This window comes from Sciurus carolinensis, chromosome 13, assembly GCF_902686445.1.
Source record: "Sciurus carolinensis chromosome 13, mSciCar1.2, whole genome shotgun sequence".
NCBI classification, from domain to species: Eukaryota; Metazoa; Chordata; class Mammalia; order Rodentia; family Sciuridae; genus Sciurus; species Sciurus carolinensis.
This window is the reverse complement of record NC_062225.1, coordinates 21,770,731-21,789,992: the sequence shown is the minus strand read 5'-3', so window position 1 is coordinate 21,789,992 and position 19,262 is coordinate 21,770,731. Positions and strand designations below refer to the sequence as shown.

Here is a 19,262-nt window from a genome sequence, read left to right as displayed (position 1 = left end):
AAAAGTATAGCACTTCAGCCCACACTGTGTGTGTGTGTGTGTGTGTGTGTGTGTGTGTGTGCAGGCCAGCAGGCTAGCCAACATTAGAATCTGTTTTTCACAATGACTATTTTTACTGCCACCATCTCAGGATGAAAGATGCTGGTTCCCTTTCTTCTTCTTCTTCTTCTTTTTTTTTTAGTTGTTGATGGACATTTATTTATTTATTTATTTTCATTTATTTCTATGCAGTGCTGAGAATCGAACCCAGAGCCTCACACATGCTAGGCAAGCACTCTACCACTGAGCCACACCCCAGGCCCCTGCTTCCCCTTCTTGCCGCCTCACACATTCAGCTTTGTCCTCAGTTTCCAGCATCCCCTCCTTCATCAAGGAGACAACTCATCATACGTTTCTTTCCGTCGTTCGGAATGTAAGAAACACCTTTGCTGTGGGCTCGCTCCTTTGTGGGGTTCTCATGACACACGGGCAGGCCCTGGAGAGACAGGCCTACTGCCTTCTGTTCCTTTAAGTCATGTAGACAAAGCACTTTTTCTGAGTATTTAATTAGATCCTCAACACTCAAAGAGTCATCCCAGAACCAGAAGTTGGGGAATCCTGGGAGCTTATTAAAAATGGAGGATCTCAGGTCTCCACCCCAGACCTACTGCCTGAATCTTCATTTTAACAAGATTCCCCAAATATTTGTCAGCACAGTAGTTTGAAAAAACAAAAACAAAAACAAAACAAAACAACAACAACAAAACTGGCCTGGATAACCCAACCAAGCAGAGCTTTTCAATGATAACTAAGTCCCTCTCAACTCACTTTATTAGCTCTTCCGCCATGTTTGGTCATGTGTACTTACCATCCTCTGGTTTTCCTCAGGCCCAGTGCCTCGCTTCCTGGTTTCTCACTACTCACTGCACACTGCCCTCACATTACAAAGGGGTCCAATTCCTTCCTACAGGGAAAGTCATCTGCTTCTGAGGCACCTCCTGAGCAAAGATCAGAGGTGGAAAGAGCAGTGGATTCTGGAACAAAGAGGAGGCTGCAGGAGCAGAGGGCTCCTTACAAAGCCGGCCCACGGACAGGTTGGCAAAGCAGGGAGCTGGTTGGTAAGGGCCTCGAATGCCCAAAGGAGTAGATGGGCTTGGTATGGGGAAGACAGTGGTAAGTTTTTTGTTATTTTCAAAGAAAGGCTATGATAAAAGAAATGCTTATCAGGGTGCTATAGGGAAGATGAGTGAGAGACTGGGATGAGGGATGAGGAGTCAGGAAGGCTGGATAGATGTCTACAGGAACAGCCAGGGAGAGGGGAAGATCTGCACAGGGTGTGGACCTGGAAGATGATATACATGAGATGCTTGGAGGCAAGACCTTATTGGATATACTGACTCATGGACTATATAAATTTATTCTTTCAATCACCAAATCTTCATAATGCATCTCTATGATCCAAGCACAGCTTGGGTCAATAGAGATAATGCAGTGGATAAGTCAAGAACCTGCCTCCAGGGAGCTTACGGTCTACCAGGAGAGAGAGAAAAATAAATAAATAAATGAATACCTAAGATAATGTTAGACACTAGGAAGATGGAAATGGAACAGGATAATGGTATAAAGAAGGGAGCTGTGAGGTACAGCAGCGCATGGGTCAGATTCTGCTTTTGTAACCTACAAGCTAACGATAGTTTCCACATTTTCAGATAGTTGACCAAAAAAGAGGAATATTTCATGATATGCAAAAACTTTATGAAATTCAAACTTCAGGGCTGTTAAGTTTGTTCTAAAGCTGCTCCCATACGTTTTAAGTTTGACTTAAAAGTTTATTTACACAGTGAATTGTAAGCTAACTTAAAGAGCAAACTACTGTAAACTACTTTTATGACAAGTAGCTGAGTCTCAGCCAATCACAGGGGGCCAACAGTCAACAATTCAAACCATCTTCAAACAAGAGGAGGACTGAAAACCAAGAAGGCTGTCTCTGTACCTCACTTTGGTGTTTTTTTTGTTTCTTTTGTTTTTTTTTTTTGTTTGTTTGTTTGTTTTGTACAGGGATTGAACCCAGGGGCACTTAACCCCTGAACCACATCCCCAGCCATTTTTATTTTTTATTTTGAGACAGGTTCTCACTATGTTGCTTAGGACCTTGCTAAGTTGCAGAGGCTGGTTTTGAACTTGCAATCCTCCAGCCTCAGCCTCCCAAGCCACTGGGATTACAGGTGTGTGCCATGGCGCCCAGCCTCTTCCGGCCTCATTTTGTTTTCTGCAGATCGCTTCCTTTTCTCTGGCTATAAATAAAACCTGCCCATGTTATAGAGCAAGCATTCTGAACCATTTTAGATCTAGGCTGACCTGATTCTGGAAACACACACACACACACACAAAGCCAATTAAGATCTGCAAAATTCTATTTATTATGATTTTATCTTTTAACAGTTTCCATAAACAGACTTATTGCCTCATAACCACACCTATTTATTTATATATTGTCTGCAGCCACTTTTACGCTACAAGAACAGAAATGAGTAGTTGTAACAGAGATCATCATAGGGTTCTCAAAGATGAAAATATTTACTCTCTGAAAATATTAACAGAAAGTTTGTGCACTTCTGACATGGAGGGAGACAAGATAAGTTACCAGCCAGGAGCCAGTCAGGATGGGGAAGCGGAAGGTGTCTTTGAGGAGGTAATGTCTGAATTAGGGCTGAATTAAGTCCTACATGAGGGGAACCACCATTAAAGTCCCAAAAGTGAACACTTTCGTGAGGAATGAGCAGAGTGCAAGGGCCTGAGGCAGAAAAAGCTTATTGTGTTTGAGGGAGAAACAAAAGTCTCCTGAACAAGTGCAAAAGGAGCACAAGATGAAGATGGAGTAGGGTTATGTGACATTGTGACTTATAATAAGAAATATGTATTTGCTCTTCATCCTGTTGCCTACCCAGAATTCCTAAAATCCTTGGAATTTCCCAAATGGTAAAAAGAACATCTGTTATTCAAAACAAGTCCCTTTCAACCTCATCTGAGTTTGTCAGGAAGTGACTTATTGCGATTTGAGGGCTGGAACTTCACAGGAGAAAGGATCTGGAGATTGACTTAAATCATCAATGGCCAATGATTTAATCCACCATAATAAAGTGTCCACCAAAGCTCCATGCCCCCTCGGAGGCCACATGTACAAGAGATGCCAGATGCATCTCTTCCCTCTGCCTGTTCTGATTGAGCCCTTTACCTGATAACCTGGTAGGTAAGCTGTTTTCCTGAGTTTTGTGAGTCATTCTAGCAAACAATTGAACAGAGCAGAGGGTTTGTGGGAACCTCTGATTTATGGCTAGTTAATCAGAAGCACAACCTGGACTTGGGATTGGCCTTGGAGGTGGGGACAGTCTCATAGGACTAAGTCCTCATCCTGTGATGTGTGTCACTAATTCCAGATAGGGTGAGAATTGAGCTAAATTGTAGGATGCCCAGTTGGCATCCACAGAGAACTGGAGACCTGCAGAATTCCTTGGTGTGGGAACCCCCCCACATGCATCTGGTTGCTGGAGCTCAGATCACAATACCCCAAAGTATGGTGCTTTGGCATGTTGAGTACTTTGAACCAAAGCCGACTGGCAGGTCTTGCAAGAAGTCTCAGAATCAAGAATTCTGACCTTGTCCTGCTTTCCTGTCTCTGGCTCCTCTTTGACTCTGCCAAAGGCAGTTCTAGAAACTAGAACTCCTTTTCTTCAAGGTGGATCATTGAAACTAGAACCCCTGCCCCAAAGCAAGCCATAAGGCTCAGAAATATCTCACCTTCCTCCACCTTCCTGGGTAGGAGTTGGTCATAAAGAAATTCTCTGACCTACTTGTCTGATAGTAGGTCATAAGATACTCATTGCACAGGTGTTCTGCCCTGTCCCCAAGAGAAAGGAATGCTGTGCAGAGTTCAAGAAGAATCTGAAAAGACAGGTCTTGCTGGATTCCCACCTCAGTCGATTGCCATTAGAGCATATTCTCTTGTCCAATCACATTTCTCCCTGCTGTTCAAGCTTCATTAAACCTAAGCATGAACACAGACTTTTCTTGCGTCTTGGTGGTATTCACTCTGAAGGCTCCTGTGTCAGGTAAAATCTTAACTAAATATATTTTTTATGCTTTTCCCTTGTTAACTTGTCTTTTTGTTATAGGAATGTTGACTAAGAACTTTAAGATGTGTGAGGAAGGCACCACACCTTTCTGCCCCCGCAGTGATGGAAATAAAGTACTGAGAGCACAGTTGTGCTTCAGTTCCCAAAGGGGATTTGTTGCAGGACCCAGATACTCAAGTCCCCGGATACTACATTCCATTATGTAAAATAAAGTCATATTTGCATATAAGCTATACACATTCTCCCATGTATTTTAAATCATTTGCAATTACTTATGATACCTAACATAATATAAATATTATGTAAATGTTGTTATACTGTATTGTCTAAGGAATAATGGCAAGAAAAAAGTCTATAACATTCAGATTTAATACAGACAGAAGGTCCCCCCCCCCAAATTTTTCTGTCTTCAGTTAGCTAAATCCATGAATGCGGAATCAGTAAAAAGGTGCTTTTCTCCACACAGTTGGAGTCAGAAATGAGACTTGCTAAAATGGCCACAGCTCACAGAAATGTGATTTGGGTACAGAAAGGATGACAACCTTCTATTCCTGAGTGGCCTCATGGACCAGTTGGCTCACTGAATGCATAAGGAATGGCAAACCAACAAGAGAACCTGAAATGGAAATCTCCTGGTTATCAATATCCGTAAGAGATAAAAGGAAATTAGAAGAGAGTGCTGGGTTGGTCCTTGGTGCCAGACCAAGCTCAGATTTCAGTGAGTCTGAGCTTTGGCCACTAACTTCAGAAACAACCCTTCAGGAAAAATTATACAGGGACTATAGAAAATACTGCTAAGAACTCTGGTCACGTGGGAGGAGGGCCAGACTGAGACACTGCTGGAACCAGGGAGAAGGGTGCGCAGGAAGTGTTTCCTTTTGTAGCTGGGTATCACCAGTTTCTTGAGGAGTCCTCACTAAAATGACTCAGTCAACTTATTTAGGGGTGGAATCTTTGGTTTTGAATGCTGCGGAAGAGAATGTTTCTGGGTTGCTGCAAGACCCACAGCTCACTAGGGAATTCAGTTAAAATGTAAGACATCCAGTTGGCACCCACAGAGAGCCAGAGAGCTCAGGTGGATATACGTGACCCCCACACACCAGATACTCCTGAGCAAACACCAGAGCAGAGAACTAAATGAAAGCCAATCTGAGGTCTGATTACTCTGAAAAAGGGGACAGTGACTGTCCCCATATAAATGCCAAGTGGAACACTGCAGATGAAGCATATGCTTCCTATGAAAGCCACGTGGACCTGGCTTTATGATAATTGGGATATTCACCCGCTGAATACTCCCACGACCCGGATTATGGCAAATGCTGTCATTAATTAACAAGAGAACGGAAAAAGACACAGAGAGCTCAGGGTCTACTCTTAGCAGTTTGGGAAATCTTAAATGATGACTAAAAAAGAAGGTGAATGAGTTGGGTGAGGAGCCACACACCTATAATCCCAGCACCTCAGGAGGTGGAGGAAGGAGGATCACAGTTCAAGGTCAGGCAAGAAAACTTTTTATCCGAAGATAAAAATATAAAAGGCAGGGGTGGAGCTCAGTGGTAGAGCGCCCCTGGGTTCAGTTCCCAGGTACCACACACACACAAAAACAATAAGGTGATGAAACAAATAATGTTAGAAACCAAACCAAAAAAAACCATGAGCAGAGAGAGGTCTTTGAGACTTTCACAGTCCTGACCCACAGCTTTGTCTAGAGACCCGCCTCCATACCATGTGAATGGCCAAGGAGACCCACCTCCCTCTTTAAGTATAATATTTCTTCCTCCCTCCTTCCTTCTTTCTTTCTTTCTTTCTTTCTTTTCTTTTCTTTCTTTCTTTCTTTCATTCTTTCTTTCTTTCTCTCTCTCTCTCTCTCTTTCTTTCTCTCTCTCTCTCCTTCCTTCCTTCCTTCCTTCCTTCCTTTCCTTCCTTCCTTCCTTCTTTCCCTCTCTTTCTTTCTTTCTTCCTTTTCACCAGGGCTTAAACCCACTTAACCACTGAGCCCCATCCACAGCCCTTTTTAGATTGTATTTAGAGACAGGGTCTCACTGAGTTGCATAGGGCCTCACTAAGTTGCTGAGGCTGGCTTGAAACTCGCGATCCTTCTGCCTCAGCCTCCGGAGCCGCTGGCATTATAGGCGTGTGCCATCACGCCTGGTTTTAGGTATAATTTCAACATGAGTTGAATCGAGTTGCTGCTGACTGGTTGGCTGAAAAACTCTGGCAGCTACAGCTTGTAGGAGCCAGCGCCCTCCCTGTGCTTCCATGTAGCTTTGGAATAAAAGACAAATGAGGAGGCAGGGAAGGGGCCCCACCCCCAAAAGGCAACCTTTAGTAAGAACATTCCTACTCCTTTTTACTCCACCAAGAAGTGGAAAGATTGCTTGAGCAAAGCCTGCTGGAAATACTGAGGGTCATTATTTAAAGAACTAGAACTATTTTACCAATGGGAAAAGACTGTATCATACTTGAACACTGGGTGCTTTTAGCCAGATAGTTTATTTTGAAATGTGGACAGCACGCAGCTTAAGTCTATTTATATAGAGACAGCTGTTGTATGTTTATTTAAGTCTTACTAGCACCGAATGAGTTTCTAAATAGCTTACAGAAATGAATGCAGAAAGTGGTGCTTCTTGGTTCTTTCTCTAGGCATCAGATAATACTGGTCAAGTTAGTCCACCGAACTGCTTTCTAGTAGTGTCAGGCTCCTAGTAAGGCACAAAGACTCTTGGCAAGGAGGAAGAGGAGCAGAGAGGGAAGGGAAGAACTGCACTCCTCAACCCAGAATTGCTGTAGGCCTCCTTGCTGCATAAAATGATCAGCCCGAAGGAATGAACATCCTGCTTCCAGAACTTTCGCCTACAAAAGCCCTCCCTCGTTTTATCTGTCCTGCAGTGTCAAGCTCTTTGCAGAATCTTTGCAGGAAACTGCCATCTCAGTTTCCTTGGTTCCTTTCTTCTTTCTCTCTTAGGGCCTTCCTACAATTCCATAAACTGAATAAAATGACCAGGTTCATAATGACTCAGACTTTGTGTTGGGATTTTAAAAGCTTTGCTGTTCACAGAGGGGCAAAATAATGAGCAACCAGCCAGGCAGGTGGCATATGCCTACAATCCCAGTAGCTCCAGAGGCTGAGGCAAGAGGATCTTGAGTTCAAAGCTAGTCTCAGCAACATCAAGGTACTAAGCAACTCAATGAGACCCTGTCTCTAATAAAAATACAAAATAGGACTGGGGATGTGACTCAGTGGTTGGGTGCCCCTGAGTTCAATCCCTGGTACTTCCCTCCCCCCCAAAAAAATAATAATAATGAGCAAACATGCCTCAGTCTTATATCTCTAAAATGCAGACTCACATTTCAGGAGTGATTCAATGACCTTAAACACATTGGGACTCTTCAAGATGTAAGTAAAGACTGAAGGTGACACATTTTTGCAGAGATGTCTACAAAAAACCTAGGCTATACAGTATGTGGGTAGGGGACCACAACTTCTCTTTTTTGGTACTGGGGAAAAAGCCCAGCGACACTCAAACACTGAGCCACATTCCTGGCCCTTTTTATACTTTATTTAGAGACAAGGTCTCGCTGAATTGCTTAGGGCCTCACTAAGTTGCTGAGGCTGGCTTTGAAATCACATCCTCCTGCCTCAGCCTTCTGGAGCTGCTGGGATTACAGGCGTGCGTCACTGTGCCTAGTCTTGGGACTGCAACCTCTTAATATGGGAATTCTACCACTAGGGCTTGGGATAGAGAAGTTTTCAAGACATAGTTTAAGAACGATGGAAAGCAAGCTGGGAAATAAACATCTGAGGCCTTGCCAATAGCAGTTATGTATGGAAAGAAGTTATAAATAAGTTTCAACCTATTTCAGGCAAGATTACACAAAGTCAGAAATAATTCACAATGGATTCATAAAGAAAAATTAGGTGTGTTGATAATACAGTTCTATTGCTTTGCAGAGTGATGTACAGGATAATTGTGCACTGTCCCATAAATTGTCCTGTTGTACCACATTCAGTAGGTACTGCATCAAGTCAAGTGCTGACTCAAGTCCCAGGTTTCCTGCATCCTTTTGGCAGATTGCAGGTGTGTGGAAAAAGGACCTCAGATTTCAAGTGCTGTTTAGTAGACTCCATGTAGAGGCAGCAGTGTGGGGCTTTCTCCCCTCTTCCTGAGAATTTGGAAACAGGCAAAGTAGATTTTCCCCTGAGCATTAGAATAGTAAAATCAGCAAATACCCATCAAAACAAAGATATGCAAACTCATCTCAGTGAGAAAGAATATCTCCTGGGCTGAAGCAGGCTTGCTGAAAGGCATTAGCATATTTAAAGAACTCTGTGCACCAGCAATACAAGCTCCACTCAGAACTATCACAGAGACTTACTCTGAAATATTCATCGGAGTCCTAGCCCAAGGAAAAGGGGGATCCAGCAGTACAGGGGCCAGATATGTCCCCACTCTGATTTTATTCATTTAAAATTCTGCTCTGATTCCATGGTTGCCAAGTAACCTTTGGACTAAGGTTTGGCTTCCAAAGCAGACCTTCTATAAATCTGGAGCATGATTTTTGTCTAAGTAACAATTTCTTCCTTCCTTCCTTCCTTCCTTCCTTCCTTCTGTACTGGTGAGAAAATCCATGGGTACTTTACCACTGAGCTACAACCCCAGTTCTTTTTATTTTTTATTTTGGGATTAAAGTCTCGCTAAATTGCTGAGGTTGACCTCGAACTTGTGATGCTCCTGTCTCAGCCTCCTGACTTGCTGGGATTTCAGGTGTGCTCCACTGTATCTGGCAATAATCTATTTCTTTTCTTTTCTTTTCTTTTCTTTTTTTTTTTGGTAATTGTAGATGGACAGAATGACTTTATTTGTTTATTTTTATGTGGTGCTAAGGATTAAACCCAGTGCCTCACACATGCTAGGCAAGCACTCTGCCACTGAGATACAGTTCCAACAACAATCTATTTCTTTCTTTCTTTTTAAAATACCTTCATTTTATTTACTTATTTTTATGTGGTGCTGAGGATAGAACCCAGTGCTTCAGGTATGCTAGGCAGTGCTCTACCCCTGAGCCATGACTCCAGCCCCAACTATCTATTTCTTAATGTAAATAAATAAATTAGCTCTGTGTGTGTGTGTGTGTGTGTGTGTGTGTGTATACCTGAAGGTTGAACTCCTTCTTGGTGTGCTGATAAACACAATTTCTGTGTCCACTGGATATTGTGCTGTAGTGAATTCACCCAGGAGACCAATACTATCTTTGAGGCTCCAATTTAAATTGATGGCCTCCAACGACATCCCAGGACAGGCAGCCTAGGCCTTCATCATGAAGGGATTTGCAGTTGGTGGCACATTCATACTTTGGCACATTCTCGCTTCCCTGGAAGACCACATGCGAGTGAGTCACTCACCATTTTTCTTTGGTACATGGTTTCATTTTACATCCCACAAGGATGACAAATTTAAACTTCTGCTCTGTGGATCTGTGGAGGGTGTGACTGGGCCCCACCCAAGCCCTAAAGATTTCAAAACTGCCTATGAAGTAGGAATATGAAAGCAACTCTTTAGCTGTTTCTTTTTTCTTGGAACTTAGATCCTTCTAAAGATTAAGACATTTTGTTACAGTGATGGGGTTTGAGTCACAGGACACAAACATTTTCAAAACTTTATTCAACAGGCATCATGTGTAAGCTAAATAAATGCAGATTTGGAATTTATGGGATATCACTGTTTTGGACTGAGCTCCTGTACTAGTTTCCAACTGACCAAATCAAAATGGAGTCACTCATACTAAGTGCCATGCAATTAAACTGGAACTTTAAAAAACAGGAAATCCCCAAACAGGTCACTTTAAAAACAAATAAATGAACAAACAAACAAACAAAAAAATGGAGATTCACAGTAACAAATTGAGAAAAGGGCCACTCAATCTGACTCTGCATAAGTTAGTCCTCTTTGTTTGAACCCATACAAGGAAAGTAACTGAAGTAACCCATCTACTTTTTTACATCATGCTGTTCCCTGTGACTGCTCAAGCTATCTTATAAAAGCCAAGTGTTCGGTCATCCTCAATGGAGTTCCCTGATTCAAGAATCAATAATAAAAGTCAATTCAATGTTTAAATTCGATTTATTGAAATTTCATTTTTAACCCTTGCCTGCTAAGCAAACTTAGGTAAGAATCTACTCCAACTCAGCAGGTGGTAAGTTATTGACAATCCTTTATCCAAATTTAGTACTTATCTACAGCGTTATGGAAGACAATAACAATTTCAACTTTAAGTTCAAAAGCAGGTAGGTGCTTTACATATAATTTAAAACATTCACACTCCATTCCTCCATTCTTTCCACATCATGCCAAAATCCATTAAAGTTTCAACTCTTTCCCAATAATTCCTTTATCTAAAAGGCAGGACAAGGAGGCAAGGAACATTTGTTAAATACTTTTCTACATTATCTTAAATAATCTACCCAGTAACCTCTGGAGTCCTGGTTCTTATCTCCATTTGATAAGTCTAAAACTGAGACATTTAAAAGTTATGTGACCTGAGGTCATATGGCTAGCACATTGCTAGACTGGACAAATGTGAAAGGCAGCTGAACCATACAACTAAAACTGGATATAGTAAGTTCTACATTGTTTTAAGAGGTAAGCTTAAATATATGTTTCATAAAAATAAAAAGAGATCCAAAGCAGCCTAAATGATTGTCAGAGATAACTGTTCGGATCCTGCATGTTCTGTATAATTCTTGCTTTTAAATGTCTTAAATGTCTTGTCTCATTTTCCCATGCACAGTTCCCAGTAGGACAGAAATAAATGCCAATTATAATAAATCTAATAAATGTGCAGCTCATCTCCTTTGTTTCTCTGGGTACTGTATTCAGCTTGCATCATCCACTGCTTCAGGTTTTCGATGGAGTTTTTTCCTTTTACTTGGTGATATGAATAGCTCCTAGCACCACCTAGACTGGCTGGATTTTTTTTTTCGGGGGGGGGGGATGTTTAAAAAACTGTTCTCTTTCCATTGCAGACAAAGTTGGATTCCCCTTGTCTCAGGCCAGTGACCACAAGAAAGAAGAAGTAATCACAGGCAACAGTGATTATTGCTCACCCTCAAGGGACAGATATGATAGTTTCACTGTTGTTTCAAGTTCATACATTCATTCATTCAGTCATACAACCAGTATTATCTGAATGCCTGCCCCATGCCTGGTACTGTTTTCATTTCCACCTCTATGGTCTTTATTACAGAATATTATCCCCTATGCCTTGTCTGTTTAAGAACAACCCAACATTGCTGGCGTGTTGGTGCCCGCCTGTAATTCCAGCAGCTCAGGAGGCTGAGGAATGAGGATCACAAGTTCAAGATCAGCCTCAGCAATTTAGTGAGGCCCTAAGCTATTTAGCAAGACCTTGTCTCAATATAAGAAATAAAAAAGGGCTGGGGATGAAGTTCAGGGGTAAAATTTTGCTGGGTTCAATCCCTAGTACAAAAAAAAAAAAAAAAAAAAAAAAAAGAATGGCCCAACATTAAAACAAAAATCCTGGAGGCCATTAACAACGACTTGGTTACACTTCTTCCCCAGTGGGAGAATTCTCCCTACAACCTTTCTCACTGGTCACCTTCCAGCTTCTTGTCATCATCTGTCCCTCTGGTCATGGGGCTTACTCCTCCATAGCAGCTTTATCACGGCTCAGTGGCTCTAAGCAGCAGGAAACTGGCCTTACATTCCTCCATCTATCCTTTGGAGTTAGAGGGACTTTATTTTTAAATAAATATTGACCTTTCAGTTGTATTGAGTGTTCAGGTATTTTATTAATACTATGTCATTTTTGCCCTCACATTAGCCAGTAAACCCAGAAGGATAATTTACATTTTAGAGAAGTTATACATGGGGCCCCAGGCTACTCAAATAGTAGGTGATAAGACAAAGCGTTTTCACAGGTCTGACTCTAGAGACCTTTATATCATATCATATCATTTCAAATACACATGTGTGTAATTATACATGTAATTAAGTATAAGCCAAGTGCAGTGGCACAGGCCTGTAATCCCAGCAGCTCGGGAGGCTGAGACAGGAGGATCATGAGTTCAAAGCCAGCCTCAGCAACTTAGTGAGGCCCTAAGCAACTCAGTGAGAACCTGTCTCTAAATAAAATTTAAAAATGGCTGGGGATGGGCTGGGGAGATAGCTCAGCTGATAAAGTGCTTGCCTTGCAAGCACAAGGCCCTGAGTTTGATCCCCAGTACTGCAAAAAAAAAAAAAAAAAAAAAGGCTGGGGATGTGGCTCAGTGGTTAAGTGCCCCTGGTTTCAATCCTGGGTACCAAAAAAAAAAAAAAAAAAAAAAAAAAAAAAAAAATATATATATATATATATATATATATAAAGGTAGATGACAATTTTAGAAGCTTTTCAAATAATGATGGAATAAAAACTTTAAATTGTCATGTTTCTTGATGAACTAAATACTTTCTTGTTCTTCAAATTCTTAATTGGTATATGATAAATACAAAACAAAACAACAATTACAAAAACATTCTTTACCAAATTCACATTTTTCTTTTTTTGGTGTGAGGGATTGAACTCAGGGGCACTCGACCACTGAGCCACATCCCTGACCCTATTTTGTATTTTATTTAGAGACAGGGTCTCACTGAGTTGCTTAGCACCTTGCTTTTGCTGAGGCTGGCTTTCAACTCACAATCCTCTTGCCTCAGCCTCCCAAGCCGCTACACAGGCGTGCACCACCCCAGATTCACTGTTGGACAGGGGCTCCCAGTCTTTCTGGTGGAGAACAACTTGACCCAGCTCTGTGATAATGTCTCTTTGAGCAGATGCATGGTCAGAGTCATATCAACTCCAGTTCTGAGAAGACAAAAGGATTCCAACCAGGCACATTCTGTCCCTGCTTTAGAACAGAACAGGGCCCAGCATCCTGGGATTACAGGTGGGGAGGTCATGATTCATCTGACCATAATATAGACATGCATCCTGCCCTTGGGTTCATCTGAATCCAATGTCAGAGGAGGTTAGACAGAATGACTCCATTGGGTTATGTTTATCTGAGTGTAGAAATATTAAGACTATCCACGTACACCAGTAAGGAGAGTAAGGATGCCAGAACTAGTTCTTGCAGCTTTTGTGATGAACTAAAAACACTCTGGGTTTTCATTCAAAGCTTAAGATGAGGTTGGCACAGTTCTGATGGGTTTTTTCAAGACCTCCATAGCTGTTGTTCATGCTAGTAGAGGGCAGTACCCCCTAAACTTAAAGCACAACTCTTCTTTTGATCACTCAGAATTGATTTTCCCCTACTTCAGATCAAACTGTCAAGCAAGCCACAGCTGAGAGAGCAATTCCAAGGCTGAAATGTGAACACCCAAAGAAAGCAGGAGTGGAAACAGGGGGTGGGGGGTGGATATTTACCCCCCAAAAGAGTGCATTTATGCCAGGGTTGGATATGGTCAGACTTTGTAGAGTGCCCGGTCCACACCTTCATTTTGTAGATAAGAAATAGCTCTGTCTACCAATAAGTGATGGGTTCCCCTACACTTGGGTAAGGTGCAGGGTAAAAATGTGTTGGGTTCTCCACTGACCCAAGGTCTGAAAGAAGTTGACATCATGGGCAGTGCAGGTACACCTTAGGACAGGAGAATCCATGCCATTCTGCCAACGAGAATCAGCAGTGGGATTTAAGAATGATGTAGACAACTTCCCAGCTTAGTCAATACTGGCCATTCAGAGGAGCAGAAACTTCTTCAATAAGGACCACACCATCCTTCCTCCATAACGAAGTGTCTAGAGCCCTGGGGCAGAACCCCTTGGATTCACAGTCCTCCTACACACACTTTTTAACTATGTGATTTGGACCAAGGTGTAGTCTCTTGTGGCTCAGTTTACTCACTGTCTACACGGAATTAAAAACAATAGTTCCTTTATAGTGTCGTGACAAAGATTAATCATACTTATATGATTACATATAAATATATGGGATCCCAAACACATTATGTACTCAATAAATTTTAGTTACTCTTTTTTTTTTTTATTACTATTTGCTCCAGGACAACCTGGGCCCAGTATGTGAGAGCAGGCTCCGATGTGCCATGACATTGAAAAAGGACAGACAGGTCCAGGACTGCACAGAGTACAATGGAGGACTTACTGATGAAATCACCAAGATAAGGGGATTCCCCATGATTTGGAGCAAAAAGACAGGGGCTTATAAAGTGGCCAGGACAAAAGCGACTTCACCCAAGCAAGAACAGACCTAATTTCTCTCAAGCTAACATGAAAGAGTTAGGCACATTCCTGGCACTAGGGTCCAGATGTAAATCTCCACAGACCACTGAAATGGTTTGTGTCTATTTGGGATAAGCTGGGAGATTATTCAGGGAAAATCATCAGGATTACTCAGGGGCAATCAAGGCGGCTGCAATCACATCAGGCTAAATCCACACACTATTCTCTCCAAATAACCTTTATCCACCACCTGATAGTGAGCTCTTTACAGTTAAATAGGTGCAGGGTTTCAGTTTTACATGATGAAAAAGAGTTCTATGGATGGTGCTGGTTGCAAGATAATGTGAATGTACTTAATGCCACTATACACTTGAAAAAGTTAAGATAGTAAATATTGTATTATCGTTATTTTACTACAATCAAAAAAATGTTTTAACTGTGAGCTCCTAAAAGAAAACCCGATAACCTCTTAGGATCTGTGCATTTTATGATATGCATATTTTACCTCAATCAAATAATATAGATACACACAATCTGAGGTCAAGGTCTCAGCCTTGTGGGCTTATGATCGCCTCGCACAGGAAGCACGCTACTGTTACCCTTCATTGAGCAATATTCACTCTAAGGCAAAATTGAACTGACTGAAATCCATAAGGCTTTTTCACAGCCTCATAGTTAAACTCATGTCTTCTCAAGTTTAACAATTATCAAAGAGAAAATCTGACAAGCATGTCAGGTTATGCTGCAGGGTTACATCATACTTCCTGATCGTTCTCAGAATTATTTTAATATCAAAGGTCCACAAGGAAACGAGGAAGGCCACTTAATTCCATGTTCCGCCTTCAGAAACCCCATGAGTAAACTATTCTAGGCAAGTGGGACTCTTACATAGGAACCCCAAGAAGCTGATTACAGATTGCTGGCACTATTCTCCAGTCCTTGTCTGTTCTACCACCAGGGACTTCCATTGCTTGGACCATCCTGGTCTCTCCTATGGATCACAAACGACTAGCCACCATATCCCAAGACTCAAACTCTAGGTTGAACAGAATTCTTGATCTTTTCTTTTGTCTTAGCAATCAGAAGTCTTAGGGACAAAGTAAGTATCCCTCATCAGAATAAAAATAAGAGCCCTGAGTCTAGCACATGGTCTTTCTCTTACAATGTTTTCCAGAGAAATTAAAATCTACTCTGTCTTTCTTGACAAAATCCTGATTATGCAGGAAGGGAACAGGACAGACTGGATCTGAATAGGAGACTAAAGATCAAGAGATGTGAAGAAAAGAGAAACTTGAACAGTCTTGGTGGGAATATTAGTACAACCATTATGGAAAACAGTACGAAGCTTCCTCAGAAATCTAAAAACAGGGCTAGGGATGTAGCCCAGTGATAAAGCATTTGCCTAGCATATGTGACTGAGGCCTTCAATTCTGGCACCACCACCACAAAGAAAAAAAAAAGAAAGAAAGAAAAGAAACTAAAAGCAAAATTACTATATGATCTAATAATCTCACTTCTGGGTATTTACAAAGATTTTAGATCAGTCTGTTGAAGAGATATCTGCACCTCCAAGTTCATTGCAGCATTATTCACAGTAGCCAAGTTATGGAATCAATGTAAGTGTTCCTCAATAAATGTAAAGAGGAGGAAACTGTGGTATATACAATAGTATACTCTTTAGATTTTTTTTCCCCCTTTGGTACTGTGAATTGAACCCAGTGGTGCTTTACCATCGAGGCACATCTCTAACCCTCTTTATTTTTTAGTCTTTAGACAGGGTATTGCTAAGTCACTTAAGGCCTCACTAAGTTGCTGAGGCTGACCCGAAACTTGTGATCCTCCTCCCTCTGCCTCCTAAGTTGCTGGCATTACAGGTGTGCACCACTGCACTCCTCCATTTAGCTTTAAAATTTTTTGTCATTACAACAATATGAATTAAAGCGGAGAATATTATGCCAAGTTAAATAAGGTAAGGACAGAAAGACAGATACTGTATAGCCTCACTTACATATGGAATCTAAAACAATCTAACTCAAAAAGCAGAGATTAAAATGGTGGTTACCACTTAGAGGCTGGGAGGGCAGGGGGAGTAGGAAGACCATAGGCAAAAGGTACAAAAGCCTCAATTACACCAGCAGAATCTGGGGGTTTGTTTTGTTTTGCTTTCCTCTGGGGTATATTGCATAGTGTGGTCAATAATAAAGTATTGTGCATTTCAAATTCATTAAGAGTACATTTTGATGTTCTTACTACAAAAAAATAGCACTTGAAGTGATGGATATGTTGATTGGCTTGATTTAATGATTCTTGCATTTTATTCATAAATCATAACATCACTTTGTACCCCATAGATATATACAATTATAATCTGGCCATTCACATTTTTTTTTTTTTTTTTTTTTTTTTTGTGGTGCTGGGGATCGAACCCAGGGCCTTGTGCTTGCAAGGCAAGCACTCTACCGACTGAGCTATCTCCCCAGCCCCATTCACAATTTTTTAAAATAAAAATTTAAAAAGTAAAGTACAGGAGGGAAGGAATTGGCGGTGCCTCGGTCACGTGGTCAGGCTTCCAGTCGTCTGGCTAGGTTTTCTCACCTGGAGGTAGGAATACACGGGTGTGCGGCCCAGTCCGTTCTCTCTCTGGCTGTACAGACACACCACCATCACCACGTCTGTTTGCCCACGATGGAGAAAACGCTCTTTCCAGAGGAACAGGAAGAGCAGCTTACTTTTCCTCCCCAGATTTACATAGGAAGCAAGCAGAGGGTGAACACTCCTCTCTTCAAGGTCTGGCTTTATTCTGAGGCCTCTGTGCCCTGCCCACAATCCAGTTCCAGCTCTGTGGGCAGCTAGCTCCTCCTCCCCCGGGCCAGCCACGCCCTCACTGTGCCAGGGCCCGGTTACCTCTCCAAATCTTTCCAGAATCCAGGCTGACTTTGGCAGAAGAACACAAAAACAGAATTGTTCAAGTTCTTCCACAGTGGATTTCTGATTCACTTAGGAAATGTGCTATTTCTGATGAAGCTCCTGTTGATTTCTCATTGAGGGCACGCAGAAGAAAAAGGAAGACTCTCATGACAAAACTCAGAAGGGGAGGACTGATGTGAGGTCCTGTCTGACACTGAGAGGAATTGAAGACCTTAAGGCAGATGATGATGGATGGCGTGTGTAATATGAGGATCTATCCAGAAAACTGTACCCCACCTCACCCTACCCTCTCTGAGGTGAAGAGTTATGAGACGGGCTAATTACTGCTCCCTTTGTCTCCCATCCCCACCAAGAGGTGGTGGAGCTACCATGATGGCCGAATAGATTCAGGCAGATTTGTTCAGTGAGAAGAACCCCTGGAGAAATGCATGCTAGGAGGCATATTTTATACGCTGTATATACACTTTGTGTGAGTGTTTGGTATGTGTTTTTTTTCCCCTCAAACAACCAACCATTAAGAGAGGAAAAAAATAAAACCCAGTAGAAACTAAGAATCAGGTCATCTTTCCAAACAACCCCTCTCCTGCTGTAAAGCCGATGCCAAGACCAAAAGGTACCCAGGGCCAGCGTCAGGTGCTCTGTTCACCTGCCTTTTGACAGTCTCCATACTGCATTGTACAATACAGTGGCCACGAGTCCCTCATGGTTACTGAGCAACTGATATGTGGTTAGAGCAATGGAGAAACTATATTTTAAATTTTATATCATTCTAATTAAATTTAAATTTATGGCTCCTGTAGGGCCACCTTTCATTTAACCCTTGCCTGTGCAGTGTGCTTGTCAGGCACATAGCATCTTTCTAGTATTACATGTAACCACTAATCTAATTGGTGCCAGCAGCTTTTTGCTTTGGATGTTTTCCTAGGTGCTGCTGTGATATTTTAATGCACGTATTTGAATGTGATTTGCAGACAGCACAAGTTACACTGATAACTATGTAAGTTGCCATAATTCCGTTTTCTTTTTTTCTTACTTCTTTAATTATAATATAATTAAATTATTTTCTAGCTTAAAAAAATTAGTATGGACATTTAACTTTTTTAAATGAAGACTTGTTCCTGCTGTAGAAATGAATGGAGTGCAGAAGAATTACAACTGGCACAATAAACAAAAAGATACAGAATTGGCAAAGGAATTAGTGAATTCACTCAATTTGGACTGAGGCAACTTTAAAAGTTATAGGCTTATCACTTCAAAGTCAAACTCTTCTAAAAAAGATGAACCAGTTTTTTTCAATGTGAATGCAAATATTAAGAGAAATTATTTTTTGATACTTGATTTAGTCACTGGGAAAACTTTATGTTTGAAATAGCATTTAAGCATTTGTATTTATATGAAAACTTCAAATAGTATGAAATCCAAATGCAGATCAAGTTTTTCTGATGAAAATTTACCATTCAAATTCAGATGTGCTGGCAGTGTCAAATACACACCAGATGATTACATAGAATAAAAAGAAGGCTGTAAAATATCTCCTTAGGAATTTTCATATTGGTTACATGTTAAAATGATAATACTTTGAATATACTGAGTAAAATAATCTTTTTAGTGCTGGTCGTAGCAGCACTGGGATTGAACTCAGGGTTTGTACCTTCTAAGCGTGTGCTCTACTGATGAGCTACACCATTGTCCCAAATCTATATTATTAAAGTTAATTTTTCATGTGTTTTTTTTTTTTTTTACTTTTTAAATGTTAATACTGAAAATCCGAGCTTACATTCGTGACTCATTTGATATTGCATTAAACAACACTGTTCCAAACATAGCTTTCCTTCTTCAATAACTATGACAGATAATGCTGATCAAATACCCATCATAGTCAGATCCTGTCCTTAATAATTCACATGCATGGTTAGTGTCTCTTTAACTCTCACAAAAAAATGCTTATTTATCTTCTTAGTGTCTTCATTTCCCCATTTTTCTAAA

General features: G+C 41.2%; 1 protein-coding gene across 3 annotated transcripts in view; it reads right to left on the bottom strand.

Annotated features, from left to right (window-relative positions):
- Positions 1-19,262, bottom strand: part of Anxa4 (annexin A4) — a 57,708-nt gene that overhangs the window by 24,792 nt on the left and 13,654 nt on the right. The window lies entirely within an intron of this gene.